Source organism: Talpa occidentalis, unplaced genomic scaffold (genome assembly GCF_014898055.3).
Source record: "Talpa occidentalis isolate TD23 unplaced genomic scaffold, MPIMG_talOcc4v2.1 talOcc4.6, whole genome shotgun sequence".
Classification (NCBI taxonomy): domain Eukaryota; kingdom Metazoa; phylum Chordata; class Mammalia; order Eulipotyphla; family Talpidae; genus Talpa; species Talpa occidentalis.
In genome coordinates, this window is record NW_023604972.1 from 101,234,895 (window position 1) to 101,249,104 (window position 14,210).

Sequence of the window (14,210 nt, forward strand, 5' to 3'; positions counted from 1 at the left end):
TAGAGCTGTCTTCATTTTAAGAGGATATTGCCTTATGATCACTGCTATCTTTATAATCTCTGGCTATTTTTAACCAGGCAAAAATGCAGCAATCCAGCAGTGATACTAATAAAGTATACATGAGAACTGGCTTTGTTAGAACTTTTGATGAATTTAAACATTCCACAAAATTCCCCCCCAAATATTTTCTTTACTGATATACCATAGGTCATATTTTCTTAACTATGGCAACAGGTTAGGCGGAAAAGGCATAAAAGCTTTGTCTTCAAAATATTAATGTAACTTTTGTCCCTCTCTAATATGTATATTTACACAGATTATTTAGTTAGAAAGGTACAAAGTACTGGCCTGGGGCAAGACGTTAAAGAAGTTTCACTTGGAAAAGTCAACATAGCATTGACTTGTTCAAAATTTAATGAAAGGAATGTATAGCTGATAACAACAGACCTGAGAAAGGAAGCCCAGCAACATCAAATCCCTCATTTCATCAATTCTTCCATGTCTGAATGCACACATGAGTAGAAAAGCATTAAAGATGAAGAAAATGTTACAAATGAAGAATAAAAACGTGAAGATAGAAAGATCACTGGTGCTTGGCAAGGAATTGATAATGGGCGATAAAGAAGAAAGCATAACAGATCATTTGATGACAGAGGAAGAAAGTCTAACATTTTAAAGTCATTTGACCCCAATAATGGAGAATAATGACACCATTTACAAACACAGTAAAGTTAGTTTGGGGAGATGAGTAACGATTTTAGTTTTGGAACTGTTAAGCTTGAGGGATAGCAGTGTATAATAAATGATGAATTGCTGATCTGAAGTTGGGATCAGATGCTACTGATATGCATGTGACAGACAGTTGTGTACACACAGAATGTAATAGTATAGTACAACACCTTAAGGGAAACATGACAAATGGGAAAAGAACATAGCTAAAGAAGTTATAGTAGATGCCAATGAGAAGGTATCCTGATTCTCTTAACTAGCTGGAACATCCTTCTCCCTACTGCCAATTGTTGACTGAAAGTATGGATACAAAGTCCAGGTCTTTGCCTCAGAAAGAAAATTGTGTTGCATTTTGAAATCCTTATCATTCTATAGGATCAACTGAAGTTGCTCTCCAACAGAAGCCATATTATTGCTTAGTTGTTTTTCTCTCCTGCCTTATCCTTTGTCTCTCCTCCTCTTCTATTCCTTTTCTAATAAATCACTTGATCAATAACTTCCAACTCATGGGCCTCCCCTGGTGGCGCAGCGGTTGAGCGCTGGACTACCAAGCTGCCCACAGCCTCTGCAGCACCAGTTCAATCCCCGGCCACCAGCGAGGGTCCCACATGGCACACAGACCTCTCCTGCTGTGCCCACTGCTCCCTTCAGCATTGTATTTCATCAGTCTGCCTGTTCTGGGTTCCCCGCTCTGGCTCTGGTGAATTCTTCACCCTCCCGCACTTCTGACTATACTCAGTTCTTGTATAAATAAACAAATAAATCTTAAAAAAAAAAAAAACAACTTCCAACTCATACTTGACATAAGTGGGAGAATAAAATCCAGGAAAAAAAAGTGGAGTAAAAACTTTTAGAAATATAGGGCTATATTCAGGATATTGTGTGAGACAGAGTCTAAATGATGGGGAGACTTGTAATTGGTGTCAAAGTTAATTGTAAAAGATAAAGACAACATAATTAGAAAATTGAGATGACAAAGTGACAATTTTAGTAGAGTATTATAGATATATTTTTCAAGAAATTTTGATGCAGAAGGAAGGAAAGATTTGGGATGATTGATTGAGGAAATCAAGAATCACATCCCTCTATTCAAATCCAATATGCAAAACAGAGAAAATAAATGAAATGAGCAAAAACAATGCTACTTTGTGAAAGAGTAAATGGGACAACTCTAAAACATTTACACCTACTTTTGTACCATTTCACTTTCTCCTCTACTGCTATAGAGCTGTGGGGGTTCTGCAACGCTCTCATCTGTAAAGAGAACAGATTGAAATCCACTGATTTAGAGGAAGAGTGGAAGATAAGATGAAAACTAAGACAGAAAATTCTGAGAGGATTTACTTGGGACTATTACAAAGGCATTTGAACCTCAACCATTTTGGATGTTCTTAGAGACATAAATTCTCAGCATTATTTCCAGAGATACCTATAATTTTGTCTAAACTTTTCCAGAAAGTTGGGATGTAAAGCTAACCTTATATTGCCTTTTAATAAGGTAGATTCTGAAAACTTAGGTAGAATTTGCAAACCCCATCTTCAGAAAGGAGTGTGAAGAAATAAATTCAAATATATTGTTCAGATACTATCTCAGGTGGCAGTCAGAAATAATGTAAGTTATTTGCACCTTTCTTATTTATTCTTTCTTATAATTATCTATGCCCACACAGTCAAGACACAAATCCTGATATGATTATGATATAAGGACCCAAAAGGGACTGCTGAGCATCAAGGTTTAGAAGAATTCCCATGACATATTGCATATTAACAACTACCTAGGATAAGGATGCTGCAGTAGGATGCCAGGACTAGGAACTCCAGTGTCTGCTACAAAGAAAGACTTAATGGAAAGTGAAGTCCAGTGCTAAAGCAATTGAAAATCCAAAGTTCAATACAACAGGGCACATATGGGGTTACGAGAACCTACGAGAACCTAACTTTGAATATCAGTAGAAAATGAGAGAGGGAAGAGATGTGCAAAGAATTGGTATTAATGATCATCCAGATATGAAAGGTTGTTACTAAGAAAGAACAATGCAAAATGAAAACCTTCATTTCCTTATGTAAGGAAACTATTAAACGTGGTAGGGTTAGAAGTTTGTTGTGATAGTATAATATAATGAACTATTTCCGGTCCATTTTCATATGAGTTGTTCCTAGGTATTGTTCCTACATTTGTTATTTTTTTAAAGATTTATTTATTTAAGCATACAAGAACTGGGGTACAGGCCAAAGGTGCAGGAGGTGAGAGGATTTAGTAGAGACACAGTGGGGAGCAGAACAGGAGGATTGACTGAAATACACAGCTGAGGGGAGCAGCAGGAGAGACAGGAAAGGTCTGCTGAGCCATGTGGTTTAGCTCCCTGCTGCAGTGGCTGTGGATAGCTTCATAGTGCTGAGATTTAACCCCTTGCACCACCAGGGAGCCTCCTATTCCTAAATTTATTTTTGTGGAACTTTTTTGTTGTATCCCTCTATAAAAATGAGAAATGAAGATGCACAAAATCCTATAGTAAATTATAAAAGTTAAACTTGGAACTACTGTAGTTGTTCCATGATCACATATTAAATCTGCTTAAAACCACATGGACTTCGGGCCTCCCTTGCTGGCACAGCGGTTGAGCACTGGGCTGCGAGGTTGCCTGTAGCCTCTGCAGCGCCTGTTTGTTCTCCGGCCACCAGTGAGGGTCCCACCAAAAAAACAACAAACAAACAAACAAAAAAACCCCACATGGACTTAGTTTAGAATATACACAGACATTTGCAGTGGTATATAATCGGTAATAATTTACCACTGCAGATGTAGGTATCATCAACTGATTTAAATATAAAAGAACACAAGTTTCTCAACAATTCATGGGAAGTTGGTTCTCTTTTTAAAGAAAAAGAATTGCTTTTGAGAGTAATTAAAATAACATTAGCCACATTTTCCCTTTTTCACAATAAATATTATCTTCTGAGCACTCAGAGGACATTGGTAACCCTGTTCACCTCTTTACCACCATCACCATTAGGCAGTCTAAGACTTCCCTGGATAATGCAGAAAAGTCAAGGGTAGAGCGTTCTGAATTCATCATGAATTGATTGACATTCCCAGATGAATACATTTTTCCTGCCTGTAGGACATAGCATCAGACACAAGGAATCATTGTGCCCATGACTCCACTTTATGACCCAGGCTCTTTGAGACTCAGCCTTAACACAAACACTGCAGGAGGGTGCAATCAAGGTGAGATGAGCAATCTTAATTCTCTTCCCCAAAGCAAAAATGCAGATAAGGGCAAGAATAGAAATTCCCAAAACACAACTGTTAAAAGACTATCAAAAAGACTATATTAAAGTGAGTAAGTGAATAAGCATAAATGAAAAAAGCTTTCATTAAAAGACTCTACAAGTGCATTCTATTTATTAGTTATTTGTAAGTAATAACTAATAAACAAAATAGTATATAGTTGATTGACTGAATTCACAATTTATCTATCTGAAGAAAAAAGCACCTTCTTTCCTAGACATCACTCAGTGATAAATTTTAAGATAGCCAATGCTTTTTCTATTCTGGCCTAAGAGATCCATTATATTTGTTCCTACCATACTACTAATGCTAGCATTCAGATTTTCCAACAAAGTATGATTTGGCCACCATTGAAACTCAACAATCTTTCAAAAGTTCTCTCACTGTCACAGAGGTCAAGTTCCTTCATCATCACTGGTTTGTAATACTCACAGAGAGGGGAAAGGAACATGGAAGCCCAGTGTCACCAGGAGTCTGCCTTGACCCTATGAGAAAAGATCACTTCCAGTTTCGGAGCTATTCATAACTTCTGTGGTCCACAAAACTCTCTCCTTCAGGAAAATCAAATTTACAAAGTTTCTCCTGAATAACAAATTGAATTTCTTGATGTCTTTCATCTTTCTTTACAACAGACCTAATTGTCTTTACTAAACATCGATCACCTTTTGGCTGCTTCAAACTCGTTTTATTAAAACAATTTTGCATAGAGTATAACAAATCCATCCACTGACATAAATGAAGAAAAGTTATTTGCGTTGGGAAAGTCACTTCACTTTTGCCAATATATTATGTAACCTAACCATGGGAGTGAAATTTCATTCATATACTCATGATATTTTCTTTCAAAGGGAAAGGAATTAGGGCAGGCAGACCCCTCGGAGCTTAGTAACTTAGAGCCCATGTTAATGTCTTGCTTATCACATCTAGAAAGCATTAGGTTGCTACCATTTCAGAACTTCTAAGAAACAACAAAATAGAATGTGCACATTTGTTATCTACACATATAACTACATGGTGTGCTATAGAAGCATCTAAGCACTGTACATGTTGGGAGTGGGAAAGTGTCATCTTCACTTCTCCCTCTTATGGCTTCCCAATCAATGTGAGAAAAGAAAATAAACAACACTGATTAATAGTGAAACTAGTTAGTCTCCCATCTCACTTCTTAATTTAGGCTTTAATACCTCAAGTCTGTTACAAGGAGAAAAGTTGGCGTATGGTAGACCTTCTAAAGCAGACTCTGTCTCTTATGCACATAGAGAAAACGTGCATTAAAACCTGGTTTTAATAACTAAAAGAAAGTGAGACAAGAAAGAGATGAACCTGTCTCTGTACTGTTTGGTTCTACTCCCTAGTTAACAAGGGCCACCAATCAGCATAGGCTAGATTATGAAAGGGTAACAAACAATCCTCAAATCTCAATGGTTAACACATCAACATGCCTTTCTTACTTATACTACCAGTCTAACACTGATGAGCAGAGCTTTCCTATTTACCAGGTTTTAGAAATCCTTCTCTGGACCTTCTTCAGTCTTTGGAGGTGCAAAAGGAAGAAAATGTTAAGTGATGTACTGACTCTTAACACGTCACTTCTGTTCAATTTTTATTGACCAGGACAAGTTGCATGGCCACAGGGAGCAGTAATTGCAACCCTACCTTGTACCTTAAAGGGGTGGTCACAACTCAGTGAATGGCACTTCTCTCCCACGGACAATGCAGGAAACAAGTAAGTCTTCAAAGGTCTTTAGTTTCAATACTGTCCCCTCTAAGAGTATGTGATCTTTAATGAAAATGTGAAAAGAGAAACATAACAGTTTCCTCTTAACAGTACTTATAGGAAACAGAAAACATTTGGGAAACAGCCCCGTGGTGCTAACTAAGCCTTACCTTCTTAGAGATTGCTTATAAGAGTAGCTAACAAATACAGCTCTCCCAAGACTGTTTTGCCAGCAGCTGAGAGAGGTCCTAGCCCCACACCACAGGCTCCAATTCAGAAGAGGAAGACTGTGCCTGCCACATTTTAGGAGGCCGCCTTCAAATTCAGGCTGCGTGTCTGGAGTCTCTGTGCGGAACAGGATCTGTGAGCTGGCTCTGTGCTGGGTGAGAAGTGTGAAGCCTGGTGCCAGAACGCGAGTGCACATCACGTCCTGGCACAGCTCTCTCGGAAACGGACAGAAGACCAACTGTAACATACGGCTCATTCTTCTCACGTACTAAATGGAAAGGCATTAATCACTGGGAGGCCTCCCAGAAATTAAAGTTCATCTCTTGGTTATGGGGTGTCAAAAGGCAAATGTGGAGTGTTTTAAATTTGCTTAGTTTTTCTGTGATATAAAATACAGGTTTCAAATGCTGGCTTTATCATCAAAACAGGCTGCTGGTCCTGCCAAAGCTAACATAAAGAGAAAACCCAGAACTCCACACAGGTTTCTCATATATAGCACAATTTGCTCCAAAGACAACTATTTTAAAATGTAGATTAACCCTTAATGTCTGCATTTTACAAACTGAAACTTTCAAACAATGAAGTCCCATCTGCCAGCGCTGAAAGACCAAGTGGCAAGTTATTGACCTAGGACTTTCTACAGTGAGGGTGAGAGCACTCTGCCCAGCCTGCTGTCCATCTCTGTAGCAAGGGTGTGGCCTCCACCCTTGGGCAGTCTCTGATGTCAAGGCAACCATGATATTCTCTAAAATAAGGAAGAGATTCAGGTGTATTTTTTTTCTGTGAGAAAGTACTAAGGTATCCATGAATTATTACTACCTATGAGATGCAACTCAATCAAAGCCATGACTTTGAAAATGATCATCATGCACATTGCAGACGGGTCTCAAGGGCAAAAATATGAATACATGTAAGCCTATTACTTCACATTCATCACCAAATGAAAATAGATACTTTTTGATTTACCTATTCTACCTTACAATGTTTGCATAAGAAAGAAAGCAAATGATAGTTTAAGGGACTGTTAGCTCATGACACGTGGGTGCATGCTCACATTTTCTGCAGTGTCATTAAAATGAAACCCCCCATGATTTCACATGAGGCATAAGCTCAATTTTTCATAATCCTCAGTAGTTTGTAGCATCTCAAGTCTTATTTACTCATTTAAGTTACCTGTTCTGCTAATATAGGCATTGGGTTTGTGTGTTCTGCTTTAAAGGAACTTATAAGAAGACAACAGCATGTTAACACGCTGCAGAACTAAGTCTACCTTTGAGACACTGTTTAATTAAAGTAAATCATGACACCCCATATGCCAAAATGTGAGTGACTAGTCCTTATATTCTTTTTTAACCATTTCCACAAAATTTCAACTGTGAAATAGAATCACTCTTGAAGTTGAACACAACAGCAGATATAAAAGATCTAAGCCCAGCACCTGGTACAAAGTAGGCACCCAATAAATATCAGCAATGATGTATAAGCTACAATATTAGTCTTGAATAAAATGATTAAGAACTTTGGCATTAGGGTTTATATGCCTGAATTCAAGTCCCACTTTTACCCCTTACTAATTTGTGTGGCTCCTTAGAGAAGAGCTCAAAGGTCAGGGCACATATGGGGGAATTTTGTGTGAGATTTTCCAATGGAGAGGCATCAAGGTAAGAGATTTCATGAGTACGGGAAGAAAGGAATACATGAAGGAGCAGTGGTCATTAAGATTTAAGACATAGAGAGCCTCTCTGGTGGCACAAGGGGTTAAGTCGCAGCACTATGGGGCCATCCCCAGCTACTGCAGCACAGCTATCCTGGCTGGCGTAACAGACCTCTCCTGTCTCACCCGCTGCTCCCCTCAGTAGTGTATTTTAGTTAATCGGCCTCTTCTGTATCCTACTCTGTTTCTAGTAAATCCTCTCACCCCCCCACCTCTGGCCTGTACCCCAGCTCTTATGTGCATAAATAAATAAATCTTAAAAAAAAAAAGATTTAAGACAGAGAATGTAAAGATCAAATATCCAGGGTAGATAAAATTAAAATTAAAAGAAAAAAAAGGAGATTTTTATTGTAACTGCCAGATTCTACTGCATAATAAATAAGATTGTTGTCAAGAGAACCATGGAAGCTGGAACAGGACTTAAGCTGGGGGCCCTTTGTTGGCACCTCTCCCTGAATCTCTGTGTTGATGGGGCTGTTGATGAAACACTGGAATAGCACATACAGGTTCTCATGAATTCTAAGCAGGACTCAGACCTCAGATTTTGGTCTTAGACATAAATAAATGGTCTAACAAGAACCATTTGCTTTTCTGAACTGTGTCTGCAAAATCAGATTTTACAAGATAAATCATTTTCACCATGCATAGAAATAATAAAATGCTTCCAACTGATTGATAGCTAACAAAGTAATTGCTGGAAAACACCTTCCTTCCCTCAGCACTGAGTACCTGCTGGATAAAAAATATTTTTAAAACAAGAACATTTTAATATAACCACTAATGAAATGTAAATATTAAATAAGATAAACATCTGTCATAAAATCATCATGATTTATTCTCCATGCTTGAGAATTTATTCCTGCCCTTTATTTCTCTTGTAAATACTCATTTTGCTTTTTTTTTTTTTTTCAGTGACTGTCTATCATTGGATTAAATTTAAGTCTTTGGAGAATAGATGCTGCTGCTGCATACCTTTCTTTACACAGAACCTCCAGTGAATTCAATTTTTTGACCTTATTTGGCTTTCCAATCCACTGAGAAGTAACTTATTTTAAATAAAAGGAGGATGTCAACTTACCCTTAAGCCCTGAGGTTAATCTCCATTTAAGCCAGCTTTGCCATATTTAATTGGTGTGGGAAATTTTGTTAAGATAACTTTTGCAGGGGCTTCAAAGACAGCTCTCAGAAAGCCCTCTTGGATCTCATGAAATCACCAGACTTCTTGCCCAAAATAACATCTCTAGGCAAGAGGTTGATGTGTTGTGAGTATGGGGGGCTTTCAGAGATTAATATAGAAATATTGTACATATTCCAAGGGAAAATGTTAGTTCTTAGAATAGACCACTATTTGCACCCAATTAAATAGGTTCCAAACAGTAATCTCATCCAGTTGTTTATTTGACAAATACTTACTGATTACTTACCTAGAGTACTACAGGAAATAAAGAGATATTAGATATTGACAACATTAGGTGTTCAGGTAGGAGGAAATTAACATTATTGGAAGTCAACAATAGGTAAATCTCTCCTAACACACAAATGTAGATAACACAATGTATATTGGCTCTGGAGATAATATGTGGTATGAGTTCAAATGATTAGAAGTCATTTATAGCTGACTATAGAGAAGAGATTTTATAGAGGAGGTACAATTTCCATTTGGAAAAATCTAAAATTTTAGGTGATTCAATTAGAGTTTATGCAAGGAAATGGAGACAGTACAAGCAATCACTAGAATATAAAATTTTAAATATTTAAAGAATGAGTATAGGCCAAGTGCCTGGGGAAAAAAAGAATATTTTGTCATTAGAGAGACAAGGTTGGTAGCATATGGTGAGGTTGTTAATGCCAGGATACAAATTTTTATTAATTTAATAGAGTGGTATATGCTATAAAGGTTTATTACTGCATATTTCAGAAAGCTCAACCTGTCAGAGATAATACATACAAGAGATGTATAAGAGAGAGAAAATACTTGAGAAATAATACATAATAGTAGGGAAATTTGGGGAATATTGTGTCTTAATGGAAAACTAGTATAACTAAATATTCTAACCACAAAAGGCTGGGTGTCGTAAAATACTAGTTTTCAGCTTTAATACCTGGGATTATAGTGGCAAAATAGAACATCTAAAAATATTTGTCAATAATTGCTCAATAATTGTCATTGGCTATAATGATTGAGCAAACTGTGTAAGTGCATAATTCCATGGCTTCAGAATGCTTTCTCCTAAAAACTATCTTTTTACTTATGGGAGCTCAAACTGGCACCACAGATTTTGTCACCAGTTCTCCTGCTGCCATCTTGTGCCAGTCATAACCTGCATAATCTCTTCTCTTATTCTGACTCCTCGGGAGTGATGTTTACATCTATGAAAAAATATTGGTTTCTTCATGCCTGTGCCATTGTATTCCCTCTGACCCTCTGGCTTGGAGTATGTGTTTAGGAAGCCATTTAAGATGGCATTAAAAGCCCCTGGGCTCACCTTCTCTGACAGACACACCAAAATATAGTTATACATGGAATAATTTTCCCTGAAAAAAAAAAAATCTGAGATGCACACACAAGGGACAACAGGGGCAAAAGTGCCACATCAGAACAGGTAGAAAAGGCAGAGACACAGTGTCATCAAGAAATCCACCCCAAGTGGGCCTCTCTGATGGTGCAAGGGGTTAAGACGCAACCTATGAAGCTGTCCTCAGCCAGCCCGGGAGCAATCCACATGGAGCAGCAGATCTCTCCTGACTCTCCTGCTGCTCCCCTCAGCAGTGTATTTCAGTCAATCCGCCTGTTCTGTTCCCCACTCTGTTTCTGGTGAATGCTCTCACCCCCCACATCTCTGGCCTGTGCCCAAGTTCTTGCTTGCATAAATAAATAAATCTTAAAAAAAAAAAAAAAAAAAAAAAAAGAAATCCACCTACAAGCATCAGGGCACAAGAAGAGAGGAAAGAAGGCTAGACAGAGGGAGAGAGGAGAGAGAGGGAGTGAGGGATTAGTTGACCCAGACCTGGTACTAACAAGCATGTCAAAGTAGAAGTTCTTAAATTTTGCAGCTGAGTAGTGCTTTACTAGGGTATATGCTGCACATGTATGAATTGAGGTAAGCTCCATTCCATCATATGCCACCAGGAGCACTACTGCAATTTCCCATAGTCCCCACAGACAGCAACCCTGATCATTGGTCTGAGGAAACGTCCTCTTTCTCTGGACTGTGGAATGTAAAACAAGTCAAACTTCAGTAACACTTTTGACAAAATTACAAATATTTGCTACCACCAGAGGAGAGCAGCAGTTGGTTTCATACTTCTCAGAAATGCACAAAAGAAAAAATAGAAAAACACAAATCTTTCAGGTCTGCTTGATTTGTTATTGTTCAGGGGGGAAATAAAGCTATAATTATTTCATCTAGTTAAAACTTTAGGGCTATACTGAATAAACCAAATTTAGACAAACTGTCCAAATAAAAGGAAACACAATGTTGTAAGTTAAAAGTCTCTACCTTCCAGCCAAATATTCAAAACACTTATACTCGGTGCAGTTTACATAATAGTTAGATGCCTGGCAGAGAGGTGACTTTCCTCCCCCAATTCTACACCTTCCCACACTCCACATCATTCTTCAATCTGCTAACTCCTTTTTCCTACACAGGTAGCTCAATACAGACACTATTTAGCCTCATTGGTTTCATATAAATATTTAAAAACTTAAACAGAATTTTTGCCATGTCTGCCACTACAATTGCAGTTATGGAGATAATGTCACTGCCTGCTTAATTAACCTCTGTGTCATAAAGAATTCATAGTTTTAACATTTTTAAACAACAAAAACAAAGGTAATCAAAGTAATTATATGCATAAAAGGAACGTTAATGGATTTATTTGTATAGGTATCATTGCAATGGCAAATCCACAGACATTAAACAAAAGGTAGTTTGCAAACACCCACCAACAGCAAATTTAGCCATGCCTATGTGAACTACACAGACATACAAAATAAAGTCATTATCTGTACAAGTAGAGTTTAAGAAATGCTGTAACTACTAGAGATTTCATTTGCTTGTGAGTAAATATATATATATATATATATATATTTTGGATAGTTACAGCTGTTCCCTACTTTGTAGTTCTTTATCTTAACACTAGAAGTTTCATGTAACTTCCCAGCCTCTGTCTGTAAAGCTATTCCAACTAAACATGTTCAAAAAAAGTAATTCGTCAGAAGAATAGCATGCCAGAAATATAAAGCATGAGAAGGAATCCTATAAATATGTCCATATTAACTGACTACAGGGTTATAATTTGTGTTCAAGTGCTTTTCACTAGTATCTCCATCTGAAATTACCATTTTAGTTAATGATAACCATCTTTTCCCTCTGGCTGTATTTCATAAATATAAAATATAAATAATATCACAAATTCTCAAATATCTTTCATTACACCTATCTCTCCAATTCTACATTAATGAAGTATTTAATCAACTCATACATATAATTTCCAACTGATCTTATTGTCACCAAACTCTTCCCCTCTAATTTTTCATATACCAAGGTAATCTTGGTATGTCAAGCTTATCTTCCCCAAAATCTCTTTCATCATCCATTTCCAGAAACTATAATAGTACCTGGTAATGCTATATTAAAATCCACAATCTTCAATAATCTGGACCCACCTACATCATTTTTCCTACCTACACCATTTTATTTTCCATGATCAGTCAGTATGTGCCTTCAATTTCAGTTTGATGAATTTCACCCATATTTCCCTACTCATCATCTGGTTTCTGCCTTGTGTTATTTTGTGGTTATTAAATGGAGTAAATTCTCTCATGCACAAAATCAATTGTTTTAATAAAGAAGTGCATGTTTTGTGCCTGACACAACTCAAAACACTAAGGTTACCACAATATGGTCATTCAAACCATTAGTTAAATAATGTTAGATATATTCTACTGAGTCTGGTCATTTTTTATACTTCCCAAACCCTTATTTTAGTTGTTGGTACTAGTATTTCATTCCCCCCTTTTTTAAACATGTGTTATTTTCCAGTCCTTAATTTACCTGTCCGTATAATTTATTTATGTTCTCCTTTGTCCCCAGAAAATTTTCTGGGGGCTTACAAGAATATATGTTAAACTTACCATACATACGAAATGTAAAGAAGAAAAAAATTAGAGTAAAACTGCTACCAAAATTCAAATGTTTCCAAGGTGACATCAAAATGAAGCTCTTCATTAAGCAAATAAGCACCATGCTAAATTTTTCAAGGGATTGAGAGCACCATATATATCTTATATCCCTTATTTACTTCAGTTGTGAGCTTTACAAACATCTTCCAATACATGTTGTTTAGTAGTTTTTTGTTTTGTTTGAATATTCTTATTTTTCTCTTGCTTATATTTTTGTAAAATTTATAATCCCAAAGAGTAAAATAATTCTACAAAGTTTCCTATTTTTTTAAGATTTATTTATTTATGCATACAAGAGCTGGGGTTTAGGATAGCGGTATGGGGGGTGAGAGGATTCACCAGAGACAGAGGGGGGAACAGAACAGGCAGACTGACTGAAGTACACTGCTGAGGGGAGCAGCAGGCAAGTCAGGAGAGGTCTGCTGCACCATGTGGACAACTTCTCCCTGACCGGCAGGGGACGCGAACTCATGTTGGAGAGGCTGCAGACAGCTTCATAGGTTGCATCTTAACCCCTTGCACCACCAGGGAGGCCCAAAGTTTCCTATGAAAGTAGTAAGTCCCCACCCTTACTCCACATTCCCCTTCCCCATGGCAACAATTTTAATCTCGTTTAGCCAGTTATTTTGGCATATACCGCCACATCGCTAAACAATATGCTTTTATTTGTACTATTTAACTGATTATTTTGGCATAACTGATCATATCTCCATATAATATGATATTTTTGCTACTATTTGAGTTTTAAGTATCATTTATTTACTTAAGACTATACAAGATGGGGCCTCCCCGGTGGCGCAGCGGTTGAGCGCTGGGTTGCGAGGCTGCCCGCTGCCTCTGCGGCGCCGGTTCGATTCCCGGCTGCTCCCCGGCCACCGGAGGAGGGTCCCACATGGCGTGCAGACCTCTCCTGCCGCCCGCTGCTCCCCTCAGCAGTGTACTTCGGTCCTTCTGCCTGCTCTGCTCCCCGCTCTGGCTCTGGTGAATTCTCTCACCCTCCCGCGCTTCTGACTGTACCCAGTGCATGTACGAACAAACAAATAAATAAATAAATAAAACATGCCTCTATAAAAAAAAAAAAAACCTTTAAAGACTATACAAGATGAGCATTTAGCGCTCATTCCTCCCAATTGTATCTTCCAAAACCAGAACCATTCCACCATGCCCCACATCATCTCAAATAGTTGTATTGTAACTTGTTTAGATTAATATCCAGAGTATATATGACAATACATTTTTACTCTAAATTGAGACATGTAATAGACTTGTAAGAGTCTATGATCAGTTTTCTCTTTCTATAGTTTTCCCTAATTAATGCATATTTCTTTATTTATTTGCTTGGATG

General features: G+C 37.6%; 1 long non-coding RNA gene across 2 annotated transcripts in view; it reads right to left on the minus strand.

The window, feature by feature from the left end:
• Positions 1-14,210, minus strand: part of LOC119261427 (uncharacterized) — a 173,101-nt gene that overhangs the window by 137,583 nt on the left and 21,308 nt on the right. Inside the window, exon 2 of one of the 2 annotated variants that reach the window (XR_008549294.1) lies at positions 1,920-1,983. The exons of the other annotated variant lie outside the window; for it this stretch is intronic. This is a non-coding gene — a long non-coding RNA (uncharacterized LOC119261427). The remainder of the gene's footprint in view (positions 1-1,919; positions 1,984-14,210) is intronic. 2 annotated transcript variants of the gene reach the window in all.